This window comes from Notothenia coriiceps, unplaced genomic scaffold, assembly GCF_000735185.1.
Source record: "Notothenia coriiceps isolate Sejong01 unplaced genomic scaffold, NC01 NC01_scaffold00027240, whole genome shotgun sequence".
Classification (NCBI taxonomy): Eukaryota; Metazoa; Chordata; class Actinopteri; order Perciformes; family Nototheniidae; genus Notothenia; species Notothenia coriiceps.
Window position 1 is genome coordinate 71,394 of NW_011359941.1, and position 6,183 is coordinate 77,576.

Genomic DNA, 6,183 nt, shown 5'->3' on the forward strand with positions numbered 1-6,183 from the left:
GCACTCTTGTGCAAACTAGTCTCTTGTGCATGGCACTCTTTATGCCGACTAATTATTCATTATTATGAACCATGTTCAATCCTCATATACATGGCATATAGGCTACATCCAAAAGCTACACTCCGACGATAGTTAGCTGAGCATGAAGACAGGGATAAAAACAGGGGGAAAGCTAGCCTTATTCAGTCTAGTGCCGTTTACAGCTAAGACTGAGTCCTGCTTTTTTTTAAATTTTCGGTTTACTTACCAATTAAAAAAGTCAATTTCTAACAAGATGTTGCTGGTGGGTAGGTTGCCTTTGTTAGCTTTGAACAAGCTAACCTCTCAACCCCGGTTAACTAACTTGCTTCCTAAACTAATCCTGAATCTACAAATATATTCCTAGACTTTAAAACACTCATTTTCACAATGTACTAACAGATTGCAAAGTCAGATGTTTCACAGCACATATAATCTAAATTAATTGAAACACTCAGCCTGAGCTCTTATGCAAAATGGCAGCTCCAGAAAAGGCTAATTACAGCTTGTCCATTTTCGGTGCTTGGATTTGAGCAATTCTAAGGCTAGGGGTTAATGATTCATGCGAGCTCCATGTCATTTAACTCTAATTTAATGTTCTGAGATGTGACTGGGCAGCTTTAGATGGCAGAGGAAAAAGAGTCAAACTTGATTAATATTCGAGGTCTTCAAAAGCTATCAGCACACAGCAGGACTAATAAAATATCGCTGGCTTCAAGTTTTATAGTGAAGTGTTGCCTGCCTTTACCAACACACCAGGCACAGAGTGCATCCTAACACCTGTAGAGCTGCCGTAAATCCCACCCAATGCTTATTGTTATTTCTCTTCCCATTTTGGGATTTCCATATAAAGCCTGGTTTATTATACCTGGCAAATATTAATAAAACAAAACCATTGGGAGGACATACAGTGGAGAAATATGTGAAACTGCTGAATTTCAAAAGACCCTAAACTCTGTTGGTACTGTGTTTATTACACAGCCCAGCCCAGCAAAGGCCTATAAATAAACTCAGATTGCTATGGAAATGAACATGTATCAGCTCAAAGTGGTCACCAAATGCATGGGTTTAAACTTTTGGACAAAGTAACCAAATAATTGTGTTCTAAGAACTGATTGCATTATTTGGTTCATATAAACACAAATTAATTCAATTAAAACAGAAATATATTTTCTACAGGGCCCCTACGATAATACACGTTAAAATAACATACATGTTTTATAAGTGTGTTGTTGATATGAGTGTGCTGTAGGTATGTTGTTCTATATTATGTATTTGAGCTGCAGCGAATAGTAGTTACAATTATGTGTTGAACAGAATAAAATATAAAGCTTAAGCATAATATATATTTTGCTCAGGGGGCTATAGCTATGCTCAGGTGGCTGTTATAACTTTGCCCTTCTTGTCGTATGTAGGACTTGGTCATTCCTGTCTATAACAGAACCCCTAAATTGCGACAGAAAAGGTTTTAAGTGAGTGTTCATCCCCTCAGTTTAGCGACAGGACTTGTGTAGTAAATTCGGTTGCATTGTATATGATCATGTGTACACTACATACCGTGTGTGTGTGTCTGTAAGTGCTACATGAATCATGTGAATGTGTTTGGGAGTTTTAAAATCCATTGCCAGCCATTGAATTACAGAAATCTAACACAGGCAGAGTTAAAAAGAAAAAGAAAAATGCATTCTCAAATCATGATAATTTATACTTTTTTAAATGTTGTTGTTTCATTATATTGTTTCCCATGAAATCTTTACAAGAGCTTCTTCTTTTCCTCTGAACATGTTCCAGAGTGTATTCTTTTGTTTTTTTATTTAGCAAATTACTTAAAATAAAGTTAAATGTTCTATATAACTCATTAAAACTATAAAACCCTCTCTCTCCTCCTAGGGTACTCAAGTCTGTTTAACCTGACACTGCATAATTACCTCACACAGCTATTATCCATTGACACTTATAGTATGCCTTTGGGTGAGTATTATACGAACCCCTTATAGTCGACATATTGTAGCATATGGTTTGCTCGAAAATAGTAGAGAAATTGTAACTACCCAAATTCACACCTAGCTCTCACTTTCTCATTATACAGCCTGTCTCCTTCCTGCCATTTAATTAAGAGGGTGTCATACACGCTTTCCTTTAAATCCCTCTGCAGTTCAACTCTTAAGCCTCTTGTCGGACCCCACTGAGTAAAAATGAGATGGTTTGCTCACCCTGACCAATGAACATGCACATGTTTATGTGCATATCAATTTAGCTTAGCCTTTCTGCACCCGATATTCAGTTTTTAATTACAAAGACTAATTAAAAGTACCTTGTAATGAAGTCTGTGGTTCCCCCCGCAGGGCAGTGCACTTTGTGTTATTTTGCATCATTAATGGAGAATATGCTAAAGAATGACAAAATCAAAAAAAAATGTAAATGAGACATTTCACTCCACTTTTGTAATGTCGGGAGCTAAGAGAAAGGGGGGCACAATGCCGGGGGAGTCATTTCACGGCCAATATACAGCCGTAATAAATGACAGATCATATAAAATTCATGAAGGTAGTAAAAAAGCTTGTTGTGGACAAGTAAAATAAGAGAAAGTGCGCCAAAGTCATTTTTCAACTCTGTCTTGTCCCTGCTGGAGGAATTTGTTTTTAAATTATATATTATACATTATGTATAATGTGCATTCACATTCACCTTTTCAAATGAACAGACACATGGTCTCATGTGTAACTCTACGCAGGGTCCTTGGCAAACCTCAACATGCATGCTTCATTTTTTGACTGCCTGTGATGTCCAGTGTACTGTGTGTGTCTGTGTGTGTGTGTGTGTGTGTGTGTGTGTGTGTGTGTGTGTGTGTGTGTGTGTGTGTGTGTGTGTGTGTGTGTGTGTGTGTGTGTGTGTGTTGTTATCTTTAGCTTGGCATCTGTCTGGGTTTGACAGTTTTCTGCCATACAAATGTCAGGAGAGCATGAAGCTGCACTGGCACTCAGATAAAAAATATGGAGGAAATGTTGTGTTTGTATAATTTTTGTATTTTCTCCGCACATACGTTATTTAGCAAGTACTGTATGTTCTATATACCACAGCGTTCCTCACCAATGGAAATGTTTCTACTTGTCTTTAAGTGAATACAGGGAGACTGCAAAACCTAGATTTCTATCATCTCCAATTATAAACTTCAGCAAACAAGTTTAACAGATCATTATTTCTTAGGGTCATGTACATAATAAAACATATTGTAAGATAAAATAGAGCTGCAGCTATTAATACAGTTTGTAATATTAACATACAAGCACATACCCAGCTAACAATTGCACGTGGCTGCCACGTTACAGCCACGTGATGCTGTTGTTGTGACAACGTGGCAATTTAAAATTGCCACGTTGTCACAACAACAGCATCACGTGGCTGTAACGTGGCAGCCACGTGCAATTGTTAGCTGGGTATGTGCTTGTATGTTAATATTACAAANCATCCAAGATCTTGTATTCTCCAAGATGTTACACTATCTATAACTATATATCTATCTCTCTCTCTCTATCTATCTATCTATCAATATACAGTATCTATCTATCTCTCTCTATCTATCTCTCTATCAATATACAGTATCTATCTATCTCTCTCTATCTATCTCTCTATCTATAAGGAACCGCAGTAGACAAAAGGCGTTGCTATAGCAACACGTCATGTTTACGCTGCATTTTCTATGAGGTAAATATTACCCGCGGATATGGGTATAAATGGCAATTTATTTGGCGATTTTTTCAATCTGACTTCCTATTGACAATTTTTAACAACAGAGGCTGCTATATAACACACTTTCAGGAAAAGTCACGGACTGGGAGACTTTAATATGTTATGGAAAAAAGTTACATACAATAAAAAAAAAGCTGCGGGTAAAATGTACCCGTTGGCGGTTAATGACTAACAGATGTCTGCTTTTTAAAAAGTATTTGAACAATGTTCTATGTTAAAGGTTTCTATTATGCTAATTTACAGGGTTACATAATAACATGTTGTTACTATGACATGTGTACTTTACATGCTCTCATGTTCAAAAATCTCTTTATTTTTCTCATACTGCGTGTGCTGCAGCACCTCTTTTTACCCTCTTTCTGAAACCAGAGCCCAGTCTGCTCTGATTGGTTGTGCTGGCCGGCTCTGTTAGGATTGGCCAACCACTAAGAGATATCCCGCCTCTTTTACTATCACGCGCGATGTGTTAGAGCGCAAGCCAATAGAATCACGAGTGTTACATGGTGATGTCACTATGTTGCGGAGGTTATCAAGGGAATATCATTGAATCATTTCAGGCCAGGGAGTGTGTTGCACTCAAAGGGCCGGTTGTAACTTTATGACTTTATAAATATACTATAACATGAGATGCATTGTGGGTATGCATATGTAGTTTATGGGCACTGTGCTTCTGTAAAGCAGCATGTAACCGTATCATAAACGTATTATATAATTTGCAAGCTCTTGCGGGCCAACTAAAATTAAGTGTTGACGTTTGACACCCCTGCACTACAGGGAAGGGAAACCCCAAAAAGCATTAAAGGGCCCCTTTAGCAAGATAAGCATGCATCTTAACCTTTTTATTTATTAAATAAAGCTCTAATTTGTTCAAGCATTTGCAACAATGAATGTAATTCAACTGACAATTCCAGATATTAATTTGAATAATAAAAAATACATACTATACTGGGAAATAATGTAATCTTCTACACGTCTGTAAATAACTGTTGAGTGTGATGAGCACAATCTTTTTGTGATGGATATAACAAGCCGCAATTAGAGGAAGACACTTCCTGCCAATTTGCAGCTCCTGTCAGCTTTCACAGTCCTGCTGTCTTTGAAATTGTGAAGAGGAATAAGTTTACCATTTGAATAGACTACGTTGCTTATATAATCAGGAAATGTACTATGCTTTTTCTGCTCAGATGTTAGCATTTAGCTGAGTTTACTGAATTCAAACCAAATGCATTATGTGGTTTTCACTGGAGGAATAATTTGAGTCTGCCTTCTCGTTCTGTCGCTTTTGTTGGAGTTTTGCACTTCAGCATAAATGATTTAAATCTCATATGAGCTTTTAGGCTTCATGCATTTCATGTAGATTTCAGGTGCTTTTAATGATTAGAATATAACGCTGGTAGAAAGCTGCACATAAAGCAAGCCTTGTTGATGAGAAACATTTTTTGCTGGCACATTTGGACATCTTTTTTGAGTTTCCACTGTTATTTGCAGCTCAGCAGGCTGTGTTTCCCTCACACAGTCTTTCAAGGATGCATGTTTTCCATTACACCCATTGTGCATTGCTTATCCGCAGGAAGCCACTCGTGGTCTGAATAGCACTGACCCGTAATACCAGAACCTGTCATCATGGAATTTCTTTATGAATCTTTCACTGAGATGAAACGATATTTCAATGTCACACCATACAGTTTGAGAGTGAGGAGCGAATGGGAGTGTGGATGCTGTATGAATGAATAGTTATCAAACTTTTAAAATGCTATATTTTGTAAGGCGTACTCAGCACAGGAAAACGCTGTTTTACTGGCACACAAAAAGGCTATTATTAGACTACGTACCACTATCATAGATAGTCCTTTGTGTGAAGATCCAAGGGTATTTTACTCCCAGTACTCTTGAGCATTAGTTATTTGTCATAAACTATGCATTATGTCTATGTTTTTCACCAACGCTGAGTTATTTTAAGTCGAGGCTAAAAACAGTACTTTTTAAGAGCTGCTTACCCAGAAGCCTTTTAACTTGTTTTAGGACCTACCATATTTACAATGTCGTTTTTTTAACTATTTTGTATCTCATTAAAGGAGAGCTGTCATGGCCATTTCCACTGATCATAATTCAATTTTTGAGGTATACTAAAATAGAAAAATACTGTGCAATTTTCCAAACTCACATTGGTTTCGCATACAGCATCTCTGTAAAGTATGTGTATTCAGCAGTATTCACTTTCTCCACTAAACGGCTCGCTGCAGCTCCCCCCCCCCTCCCCCGTGATTTCCTTGTTTAGCGATACACAGCCAAACACAGCCAAACTCAACCTGAACACACAGAAAGTCACAGCCGAAATAAAAACATAAGTGTGGCTTGATATTGAGTAAGAAAAAGGTTTATAGGTTGATAAACGCTGTGAGAATGGGTCTGCAG